Source organism: Manacus candei, unplaced genomic scaffold, assembly GCF_025592945.1.
Source record: "Manacus candei isolate 608988 ecotype Guabito, Panama unplaced genomic scaffold, ASM2559294v1 h1tg000056l, whole genome shotgun sequence".
Classification (NCBI taxonomy): domain Eukaryota; kingdom Metazoa; phylum Chordata; class Aves; order Passeriformes; family Pipridae; genus Manacus; species Manacus candei.
The window spans coordinates 8,672,573-8,685,488 of record NW_026138104.1 but is presented as its reverse complement, the minus strand read 5'-3'; the positions used below and the strand labels follow the sequence as shown (position 1 = coordinate 8,685,488).

The window sequence follows — 12,916 nt, the reverse complement described above, 5'->3', positions numbered from 1 at the left end:
AGTCTCTATCCCCGCCAGCCAAGCTTTCCATCTGGTTCTCATAACACTCCCCAGCTACATTTCAACTTGTAAGCTGAAGAGATGATGCTAGATTAAAAGCAGGCCCAGCAGCGATAGGTTTCAGAAGTTGCGACAGGTATTCTAATTATGTAACACATGTAGTCATTTCTGGTACATAAATTGGCTTCTTACTGGTACGTATTTTATTGGTACCAGTTTCTACAAGAAACAGAATGAGATCAGATTGTACCAACCCACAGGGCAAAGAAAACTTCTGTTCCTTTTGCCTCCTTAGTCCACTTTTAGCTATCTTTTAACTAAATAGTAGAAGAGTAGTAAATAGCAACCTGTTTAAACCCTTGCAGCCATAAAAATGTCATTCCCCTGGGCAGGAGATGCTACAAGAGGACTCATGTTTTCTGAACTCCATCTTGTCACTCCATTTTCAACATCACAGCCTCCACTTTGCAACAAAGTTCATCCTGGTGCAGATCCTCAAGCTCACACAAAGCCCCCCAGAGCTCCATGGGATTCAAGGGCTGTGAGCTTCCTAACAAGCAGATCCTATTGCAGCACTGGAGACAATAGTACCAAAAGAATCTGATTTACAGTTGCCATATTTCAAGAGCAGCATACAAATCCATGTAGCAAGCATTCCACTTGCTCAGCAATATCTTTCTGTGTATTGGTTGAAGTTACTTCCATTGTTTTTGAAATAAAAATTATTTATTTAGGCCGATGTTCAGGAAAGTATTCAAGTATAATTTTATATAAAACTAGCTAGAAATAGAAAAAAAAATAAATCATCTTAAGTACATTGAAATATCTGGCATGGAAGTTTTCTGAGCCCTTTTTAGTAGGTTTCTGACATAGTTAAAACAGAGCAGAATTAATGAACATCCTAATGCAAGGAATCACATGGTTTCTCCAGCAAATAAAAGGTAAAAAGCCTCTGTGAGTTGAATATTGACAATTTTAAAACACAACTTCTCCAAAATCAAAACAAAGTCAGTTTGCTGAGAGTGGTGCAAGCCAGAGATGACTGCATAAGCTATTTCTCTAATGAAACAAGCATCAATCCTTTATGTGTTCCACGGATAATTGGTCTTATCAAGCAAAACACTGAATTTCTATTGGTTTTGCTGTTACACAAGTCAGCACCTAGTGCTGGTGTCCTGTCAGAATCCAGCCACAGGAATAGGTATATTTGTACCAAGTGCCAGCCCTGGCATATGCCACTGCAGGTCAACTTATTTTAAAGCTATTGATCAGCTCCATGACTTTTTTTTCACTCAGCCCATGAATGGCCAGTGAACTAGCAAACTGCTTTGATACACAGCAGGCTTGAAAACTGCCAAAGTTACCTCCATCTAGTAGGAAGATTTTAGTAGATTTATTGGATTTCTCACTCTTACTTAAACCATTCTGCCAATAAACAAAATACCTTCATGCTTAGTATGCATTTTGCATTTCTCCTGGACTGTATTGGAATCCTGAACTTCCATCTGTCTGACATGAAAGAAGCATTTCACGGAATTTACTGTTTAGTGGAATTTACTTCAGTGGATGCCTTTTTTTTCTTATCCCACAGGAGGGGAGGGCTTCAAGACTGTTGAAAAAGTTCAGCAGGTGATAGCACTATACATTCTCTGTGTGCATTGTATCCCTATATTTAAGAACACATTTAGTTACAATTTATATCCATGGCCTGCTTTCTTTTGCAGCAGCCTGTGTAAATTCTTCCAGGATGACATTAAATCACTCAGCTGCACCCATTGTGCTGAATTCAATATAGAATAGACCAAAGAACATATAGGCCAAATGCCACTCTGTCTCTTAGGAATTACATGCTTGCTAGCAGTAAATTATGGTGTATTATAACACAAAAATATTGTCAAGAGTTATTTGTGGCTAAACACCAAAACAAAGCAATATGTGGCAACACCTGATACTCAATTGACTGAAAACTACTTGCTCCAAGGAATTAGTTACTAACCAAATTATTGCCACTAACTTGTTCTGGAACAAAACTTTGCAGGAAAGAAACTCAAAAGCACTTTATGAGGCCATGGAAAGCCCCATCCTTAGGCTAACACTCAGCTACATGTTGGGCCATCTCTCTCAACCTCATTCACTCCACCTAAACTGAATAAACCAAGCACACCTCACTTTGAACTTGGTCTTCCCCATCCACGCTCCAGCTCTGCGTTGATTTGTTCCTGTGCTCAGTGCCACAAGCCAACTCTGCAGTTGTTCCCCATACACTCCAAAGTGCTCTCATTACTTTTCATTTCACCCATTTTTTCTCCCCAAGCCCCCTGGAGCCATCCTGACCGGAGTCTCTGGATGTCATCACAATTCAAATAATTTGAGGTGAAAAAGACTCCATTCTGAAAGTGAAAGAAAGTGGACTATTGGAAAGAATGTGAACCTTTCTAGAATAAATACATTTCAAATATTATTCAAATAACTTACTTTCATCTCTCTTTTTATTTCTTTAAAGTTAATTGGAAAGAAAGAAAGAAGTCACCAGGACACACATTCCAGGAGTCTCCTTGGTATAAATCAGGCAACGCACACACTGCACACCAGTAACAATGAAATGACCCCTTAAAATACTGCATTTCTTGCCAAGCATAACTTCTTTGAAGACTTTAAACTTAGCCACTGGCCAAAATTTGTGCGCTCAAAGTCCTTCTTTTCCTAGTTCAACTTGGGGCACAGTTCAGAGAAAGAAAAAAGGGCTAAAGCAACTCATCTCAGTTGATGGTTTCAGTAGAAAAGCAGATCCAATAGTTAAGAAAGAGATAGTCTTGGCCTCTGAACACCCAAGTTGTCCTCCAGGACTAAAACTATCAGACCCCTGTCGGTAATTTGGGTGTATCTCTTTCCCAGTATGTCTGTGGAAACCACTCACACTTGCTGTGTTTGGCCCATTCACTTCCAGACAAGATCCAGCCCTGGGGTCCTCACCAAGCCACAGTATGAACTAGAGAACAGGGGAAAAATGTCAGAACTGGCTCATGTTGGACCCCATTTAGGCTGTATTGCAACACAGTAACACAGAGAAATCAGAATCACGGAACTTCAACAGTTTAATTTAATAATTAATGAAAGGCAAATACCACAGAGTCTTATTCCTTCCACTCTTCAAGTTTACAACTTTGTTACTATGACTCCTGTACATTTGATAGATTGGATCCTAATGGGCCACAGGAAACCAAAATAGATGACTAACATTAACTAGTAAGTATAAGCACCAGGAAAAGCAAAAACAGGCTGCTTTTCACTCCTCCCATGTTATCCAGCTATTCAGAATATGCACAAAAACTGAGAAAATTGTTCATAATTTGCACTTAAACAGAATCTTCTATTAGTGGGTATCACAGCAACTTATGACTGTTAAGTACTTGGTACTAGTGGGATAAGTGTCTGACACTCATCTGCAGAGAAAAATGTGTGAAAGAACAGGAGGCAGTCAAACTGCACAAATGTATTGCACATACCACTGTGGTTGTCACTGAAAATGTGGAAAACATTTAGAAAGGAAAGTGAAAATAGTTGAAATAAAAAATCCTTTATGTCGTAAGACTTCAGAAAATAGTTCTTCCCAAATGTTTTTCCTTCCACTGTTTTCTGTTAGGGAAAAAAAAAAAATCCCCCCTTTCCACAATCTCCTTCTTCAAAAGAAAAACGTGTGCCTGATTCCATTGAAACAGTTCAGTGTCATGAAACTGATCTCCATTTCCTTGAGCTGTTTTTCTACCTCTTCTGTTCACAGAATTCAAGTTGCTTTGGGCAGTTACTAGCAAAATAACTGCACAAAGTGAAACACTTAAAAAACATCAAAATATGTCAAACAACCCTGTCACTCTCCCCACATCCTGCACACTAAACCCTTACAAATGCAGAAGTGTCATTTGATACTAACAACTCCCTTGGTGAGTTTGCCTCTTAGAATCTGTGTCTGCATTTAGAAAAAAATATAACATAAAATCACCACTGCACCAAACAACTGAAAATAGATTTGCACATAGAGTAAGGTTCACAACTGATCTATACTGGGACAATTATAAGGGATGTGGACCAATCAAATAGAGTTAAAGTTTAAGACTGAATGTCTGTTTTGTAGAGCTTCCAGCAGATACCCTTTCACAGCAGTCTCCCACTCCAGTTCACAAAATAAGCTGCTGCCATCTTATGGAAGAGACCTCGAAAAGCACTTTGTCCAAAACCAATTCTGCTCTTCCTCCCTTCCTGCATTTCTTCACCTCCCTTGGTTTACTCTGTGATAAATATCTTTTTTTTTTAAAGAATTCCCTTGCCTTGCAAAAGTCTGCCTATTGTGGTGAGCTATTCTGTGGAAGTTACTTTTTCACCTATGAGCATATAGTAATTTTCAGAGCATCCTGGAAGTCAGAGAGAGGGACTAGCATTCTGAGAAAGGGAACAAACCAGGCAGGCTGTTAATCCTGACACTGCCTCAGACAGATGCAACAAAAGCCAGCTGGAGCCACTCAGCCACTATAGGATAAAGTCATCATTTTTGCCCAGTTTTAAGGCAGTTATTCAGTGTGCTCCACCTCTGGCCTTCTCTACGTTGCAGCTTGAACCAGTTTAATTAAAGGTGTGATTTTTAACATGCTAAGATAAATGAAAATATGCCATCTTAAACCTGAAGCCAACACACACACAAAGATACAATTTTTCCATCTGTAAGGCAAAAATAGAGATGTTTGCAGAACACCAGGGAGCTTTGCTGAGAGATTTTGCTTTTGTTCTGAAAGGGAAATCCTTCCACAAGTTTTCCCATTGTGTTTGATAGAAAAGTAAGATTTCGGATAAGGACTGCCTGTGAAAGGAGAACAATCAGCAAGGCCAAGACACTGTATTTGTGTGAACACAGGACTCCTGCAAGTTCACAACTCTTGTCATGACTTAGGACACAATATTTAACTTGAACACCTAAATCATTAGATTTCAAAAATCATAAACATTTTTGGAAGGAGTATGATCAGCACAAGAGAAGCCAAGTGTCCTTCAAGTCCCCTTCACAGCAGCTGACACTGACACTCTACCAGCAAGCCTCAGCGCCCCAGCCCTTCTGGGGCTTGCACTGAGAGGTAAAATACAATCACTGGTCAAACACTTACCTCCTTTTATCTGACCTCAGCTCTTCTTTTTCCTCCTCCTCAGGAAGGAGTTTTCAATCCACTAGTAATAAGGGAGAATGTCAAAAAATTCCTACTAGCAATGAACAGCTACAATGTTTTAAACCTACATTTTTAAGCTATATATTGAGTTAACTTGCATCCAAGGATCCTACAAGAGTTAGCTGAGATTATGTCTCGGCATTTGATAGCTATGTCCAATAAATACTGAATTCCACTGAAATACCACAAAAGAGAGAAGTTATGGTCCTGTATCAGTATTCAAAAAGGAAAGTATAAGATCTGGAGCTATACAGACATTAATCCCAGACAATGCAGTAGAAAGATGATACAATATGCCATTAATAAAGAATGAAAACATATTTTAATCACTGTGCTGATACAAAGCATGAACTGGAAAGCAGAACTATGCCAGGGTCTGAAAGGACCGATGAAGACTTTTATAGCCTCCAGAGCTGCAGGTAACTGCACAAAATGTTTGGGGTAAGGGACAAATGGCAACCTGAGATGAATCAATAGCATGAGGAAAATCTACCTTCCTTTTTTGGGGCAAACACAAAGTAATTGGAGGGGGAAATGGTGCAGTTTTTAGGAGCTTGACATGTTGTCATCAGATAGTCTAAGAAAAAGTCTGCACTACATTGCATCCATAAGCACCACACTCCATGAATTAAACTGACATTGCTTACCACATAAATGTCAGCGAGGAACCTCAGACAGTAGCACAACTCTGTAAGATGAGTCCATTGAAAGCACACATACATCCAGCATATGCTCTCTAGATCATTCTTTCCAGGAGCAAAACTGTAACTGAAATCTGCTCTAATCCAGGGGAAGCATTCCCAAAGACAACAGTGCTAGAACAACAGTGCACAGCCAGCCTGGGTCCACAAACTGATTACTCCTGGGTCAGGCCATAATCCTTATTTCCTCATATGCCCATCTAAATGAAGCTTACGTAGAGCATCAGTGAGCTATCAAAGGGGAGTTACAACCACTGAACTAGGGGGAAAGAGCTGGCTGGCATCAAGGACACTAAGTGGGAACTCAGGTATGTTAGTTCAAGTTCTGTGTCCTTGAGAGATTTTACACAAATAATTTGTGCCCAAATACTCCAAGGGAGTTTGCCATCTAAATGCTTCCACAGCAGTCAAGACCCATCTTGCAGTGCCTCTGCAAGCCAGTCGCTAAGCACTGTAGAGGGCTAATGAGAACTCACAGGCTATGGTATCAGACAGCTGCAGGTGCCCAAGACAAATATACTATCTTCTTTCTCTCATATCAGCTTAGGAAGTCTCATTTAGCAGCATTTCTTAGTTATGTCTGAAAAGATCATATTATACTGTTCACATTGGCTTTTAAATAAAAATTCCAGCACTTTCATGGTCTCTTATTAGCTGAGAGATATAAAATTTCAATAACAAGAGAGGCTGTGGTTTCAAGGGTCCACTTAGTCTCTAATCAGAGCATAAAGGAAAGATTTCTTTTAACATATATATAAGATATGAAAAACACATTGCCTTTTTTTTTCCTTTTCTTTTACTTTTTTACTTTCCAAACAGGCTCCTCCAAACAGCTTCATTTAAAATGGTCTTTCTATAGTGCCCAGTGTTTTCTTTGGCAAATCTGGAGAGCTGGGTTTGGGGATAAAAGTAAATTGCATTGTAAGATGAAAACAGGATTAGGAGATTTGATAGGACTTCATAAAAATCAGTTGTGTACAGGCAAAGGGGGACTTTTTCAATAGGTCATTTAAAAGATAAAAGCTCTGGAGAAAAGAGTTCTGCTCAGTGGCAAACTCATCTAACCCTTGAAAGCCTACAGTAGAGACTGCAAGGGAGGAGGAAGTTACAAAGCATGAGAACACACGCAAACTCACATCTTAAAGTTATTTTACACATGATTAGGTATAATTTGTCATATAATGCACACATGCACTTGAGCAAGGACACAGTGCAGAAGAGGGGCCTTTATGTCCATTTGACTTGCAAGTAGCTTGAGGGCAGAGGAAGCAAAAAGGATCAGATTCTCCTCTCTTTAACATTCATAGGCCTACTTTTCAATTCCAGAGTCTGTCCCACTCCCAATTTGCTCCCTCACTTCCCCATATTGGTTATGCTGTAAAAATATTTAGAGAGCAAAGGGGATGAAAAGTGCATTCTACTACTTGCAAGGATGGACTTGGAAGACTCTTCCTGCTCTACAGATGTCGGTCAAGCTGCAGAGCACTTCTTTTCCAGTCCCTCTACCATCACTGATAGCTCTGACAGTGTGGGATGGATTTCTGTCTCTTCTGTGGGAGAAGATAGCACTCCCCTTCAACATGGTACATGTTTCCTACAGTGTTATTTGAACAGTAAAATATTCAGAAAGTCCATAAGCCCTCACTAGGAGATAGCAACTGCTTTATGCAATAGAACCCCTATTAGAGAGACCAAAGTAATCCTTGCAATGCAGACAGTGAGTGTTTGCAAGTAGTTACAAAATACCATGGTATACTTTAGGACCAGCTGCTATTAAACTATGTTGCTGCTAGCACCACGTCTCTTCCCTTCACATTTTCAGCCATGCCCGAAGGACTAAACATCCCTAAATATATCCAATCTAATCTCCTTTTATTACTAAATTAACATTAGATCCAGAACTTTCCACTCAGTGTAGGGAAACCACACCAATGTTAATCACTTACATGCGGTCATTAGCATTTTAATAATAGCCACTCTGGACGATTTCAACTGCACTGCTCTGCACTGCCAGGGCTTAAACACAGCAGGAAAACACACTGGAGACAGCAAATACAAGCCTGGATCAAGACAGAAGCGTAAGCATGGAGTAAATGAGAAAATATGAATTTAAATAACTGAACTGAAACATTATTATGATTACATGATTTAATTAGAGATAGCAAAAACACTCAAACACCATCTGCCAAAAAATTAGGGTCTCTTCAGCATTTGTTTTGCCTTAACATGCTTTCATACACTTCCAAGTCCACTGACTTGATTCCTGTTGCGCTGCAGCAGGGCACAACTGGGGCTCATCATCCACAAGGATTTTCCTCAGCTCAGAAGCGGCTACAACAATATCACAGCCTTTTAGGACTCAGCTAGGAGAGAAACTTTCAAGTAGACATTCTGAGATACATGGACAACCAGAAGGTCATTAAACTAAAATCTCATGTTTTAGTGAACAAAAAAAACCTTGAGGCGTTTTCCTGTATAACAAAATAGATAAAGACACAGAGCAGCAAAGCTGCTGTCCTCACAGCCACACCGAGAACTGAGTCTATTACTTAAGCTTTTGCTTCTTGGTTCACTTCCACAGACTATGATGCATTAGAGGTTCTGGCTCAGAGAGAGCCTCTTGCTATATTACTAATTCTGTATTTATTACTGAAAAAGAAAAAAAAATGAATAAGTATCACTTGACAACAAGCAGTTATCCTGTTCAATGGGAAATGCAACTGCTTCTTTATTTTCCATCATAAATTAAACCAACTTCAGCTCAGCTCCACTGGGCATGTAGGCACCACCTGGTAAACACAGGTTTCAGTAAAAGCCCCAGGTAAGGGAACATGCTCTCATTACAGCAAAGGAATTAAAGGTTAAACAGAAGGACAAGCTTTACATTATTAAGATTCCAAAAACAGTGGAAGAGGTTGGGCAATAAAATCCTCATTGTTGTATTTCTTGTAAGAATGTTTTAAATACATGAATGTTTTGAGCACATTTGATCCTTTCTTAGTGTAGAGAGAACTACTACTGTGGTATCTTAGTCCTTTCTTGCTCTGTTTTCCAAGATTAAATCTACAAACAAAAATGTGTTCAGACTTCAAGCTAGTACAATAAAATGTTCCAATCCGTACACTGTCAATTAATTTTTACTTATCTGGAGGACATGGCACACGCATTTCAATGCTTTTATTACTTCTGACTACCACAGTGAAATATATAGCAAATAATTGCCCCTATGCTGAGAAGACTGCTACTCAGATTTTGAGTGTAAGAGAAAGGAAGCATATCCTTGCATGCCTTCAGGTATCATTGCCATCAATCTGCAACCTACAGAGAAAACTTCATTGCACTTCTTTTTCATTGCTGCTGCCTTACACAGCTTGCCTCTCCTTTCTAGACAAAAGGAAATTACAAGATCAACAGATAGCTTTTTCTTACAGTTTAAAGAGAGAAGGAAAGCAGATAGGATATTCCCAGCTCACCTGCTGGCTCAGTCCATAGAAATCTGTTAGCCAGTCCATCATATTTCACCACATTTCCCTGTTAAACAACAGAAGTTTCCTTCATTCCATTTGCCAGCTAGCACACAATCTTAGGAGAAAGAAATAGCATGGTAGGAATGTGCTCCTGCTCCCAAGAGTAAGGTCAAACAACCAAACCTCACAGATACAGCAGGTCTATTCCCAAATACACTCTGCAGCATCAAACCAGAGAAGACCCAGGAAACAGGCTCCTTCCTGGAGGAGTACAGTCAGCCATCAAGATCTGCATTGCCTCAGCCAGACTGACACTTGTACCTGACCTGTAACACAGTAACTGCACCACAGTAACAGTCTATTGATGTTTTCCATGCCCTTCCTCATTTACCACCTTTCTACCCAGACTGGTATACATGTAGAGGGAGGCAAAGGCATTCAGATCTGACAAAAAAGTTGCTGTTATATCTTCTGGTTCTCATCAAGAAACAGCAAAATGCTGCAACAGCAGTATTACTGCAGCCATTTCACAGACCTGAAAAAGGATCCTTGTGTCTTAACACTTTTTTAACCACATCTGCTAATTTGGTAAGTCTTCTTTCCCTCTCCTACAAGCCTTTACTCAAACACAGCAAGTTACAGAAATGCCTGTATCAGTAATGGTTGCAGTCCTTAAAACAAACAATTTGTTAATTCAAACATTCTTGACAAAGCTTGAATGCTGTCAGTGCTCCAACAGATCATGACTGGAAACTTAGAGGCCATTATTAACACTCCACTAAAAAGCTCAAGGTCCAGCACTGAGTGAGTTTGGCCCTGCAACTTTCTGGACTCCTCCCTATGTTCCCTATGACAACATTTAAAGTTTTCTACTCATAAGGACATTTTAGCTCCCAGGTCCATACAGCCCAGCAACCCTCCAAATTCAGCTCAGGACAAAACATGGATCTCTACCTTTGCCTCATACCAGGGATCCTGGCAGGACACCAGGATGTGCAGGCCAGACAGCAGCCAAGTACCACCCCATTTAGCTGCTGAGGGAAGCAGCTGGAGGAACAAAACCCCAGTGTGCACTACGGGACAGACCTTCCCCACAGCTTTGAGGCCCATGGCATACGTTCCCTTACAGTACAGCTTAAAACAGCAGAGGAAAGGAAACAGCTCACTGTCAAAATCCACACTAGGAGAAGCCACCTGCTGCTGCTACTGGAAGCACATTTTCCTCCACTTACTAGTTCTTATCTCTCCAAAAGAAAATTGCTCCAGCTCCTTCTAAGGTTCACACATCTTCTACGCTTGCACAGCTCAATGACAAGAGCACTTAATCAAAAACGCTGTCAGCAGCACTTCAAAGCACAGCCTTGCAGAGATTAAGTTTCCTAACTTTTAAAAGCAATTTCAAACCAACATTTTGCTATGTTTCCTTCACCAAATCAACAACAACAACAACAAGCTAGGATATTATAACAGTTTCCTTCTGTCAGGAAACTAGACATCAATCAAGCACAGATTCACTAGCTGAACAGAACTCAGTTCCTGTCATGTATCTCAGTATTTTATATCCTTTGGTTTCCATCAATACACAAGGGCACACAGATCAGAAGGCTCCATCTTTTCCTGGCTGATTAATAACAGTAAAAAATTCATATGCCCTCTACACACTGAAGTTATCAGTGCTTTGTTTGAGGTATGAAACTTACAATAAAAATGCAAGTTTCATTATGAAATCTTCCCTGTTTAAGACCTGTCCAACAGCTCTCTCACCTCTAATCCCCAGTTCCCAGATGCACTAAGAATTCTGCAGTCAGGATCTTGGATGTCTCTCAATCCATATTTTGAAGCATACCTCTGTTTTGCTTTAATTGCATTAACATGCACATGGATACTGCAGGGCCTTTCTGTACCTTTGGCTAGAGAAACAGTGCTGTTAACCCACCTCAGAACCACTAGCAGACAGCCTAGCACATGACCCCAAGCCCTCCTGTCCCTTGAGAGGTAAGCGGTGAGGCACAGCTACTTCAAACCAAAAGAATCTCCCCCCAGGAGTAGCAGCATTTCTTCCCCCTGTATTCTGACGCATCAGGTTTGTTGCAGCTGTGTGCCTGCAGTACCAGTCTCTCGCTGCTCAGCATGTACAGACACCAGCACCAGCAGTTCCCACACGGAGTCAGGAATTCAGCTCCTCTGAAAGGTTTCTGTATCAGTCTCTGTGGCGCAATCGGAGAGCGCGTTCGGCTGTTAACTGAAAGGTTGGTGGTTCGAGCCCACCCAGGGACGGATGAACTCCCTTTTAAGGACCAAGAGCCAACTCATAAAGCCCAAGGAGGGGAAGTGCCAAGTCCTATCCCTGGGAAGGAACGATGACAGGCACCAGTAGATGCTGGGGCCACCCCACTTGGCAGAAATGGACCTGGGGGTTCTGGCAGACACCGAGGGAACACAAGCCAGCAAAGTGTCCTTGTGAGAGGGGAGACTGACAGCAAGGTAAGGGCAGCAATCTTTAGTCTCTGCTCAGCACTGGAGAGGCCACAGCTTGAGTGCTGCGTCCAGTTCAGGGCTCCCTAGTACAAGAGAGACATGGACATAGTGGAGAGGGCCAAAGGAACAGCCACAAAGATGATGGTCTGTGACTGTTCAGCCTGGAGAAGGCTCACAGGGGATCTTATTAATAAATATAAATACCTGAATGGAGGGTACAAAGAGGATAGTGCCAGGCTCTTTACAGTGGTGCCCAGTGGGAGGATGGGCAATGGGCATAAACCAGAACAGACAAGGTTCCAGCTGAGGATCAGGAAACACTTTTTCACTGTGAGGTTGACTGAGCACTGGCACTGGTTGCCCAAGGAGGTGGTGGAGTCTCCTCTCCCTCCTTGGAGATACTTAGAAGCTGCCTGGACATGGTCCTGAGTCAGGTGGCCCTACCTGAGCAGAGGGGTTGGACCAGATGACCACCAGAACCCCCATTCAACCTCAACCACTCCATGTTCAGCATTCTATTCAGGAGAAAAATAGAAGTCAAATCATATCTAGGCAAATGTAATCACTGATTTCTGGCACCCTGAGTACGTAATTGGGTACGTAGATTGGGTAATCTACGTAGAACTTCAGCTTCTCATTTCATACCAAGCTCAGGCATTACCAGTATATAAGGCTCAACTCTTCACAGAATATTCTGAGTTGGAAGGGACCCACAAAGATCATCAAGTCCAACTCCTGGCCCTGCACAGGATGAGCCCAAGAATCACACCACGCGCCTGAGAGTATTGTCCAAACACTTCTTGAACTCTGTCAGGCTTGGTGCTGTGACCATTTCCATGGGGAGCCTGTTCCAGTGCCCAACCACCCACTAGGTGAAGAAGAACATTTTTCTAATATCCAACCTAAATCTCCCATGACAACTTCAGGTCATTCCCTCAAGTTCCCCCCATCTTGCTTCCATAAGCATCCTTACTTCTGTCCTCCTGGACAACACCTGCCCACAGGCTTGTTATCTTTCTCATACCTACCCCGAATTAAAACAATTATGTTTAAAGCT

At 41.3% G+C, this 12,916-nt stretch overlaps 1 non-coding gene across 1 annotated transcript; it reads left to right on the top strand.

Annotated features, from left to right (window-relative positions):
• The first annotated feature begins 11,584 nt into the window (after window positions 1-11,584).
• Window positions 11,585-11,658, top strand: TRNAN-GUU (transfer RNA asparagine (anticodon GUU)). Its single transcript has one exon. It is a non-coding gene; the product is annotated as a tRNA-Asn (tRNA).
• The last annotated feature ends 1,258 nt before the right edge of the window (window positions 11,659-12,916 follow it).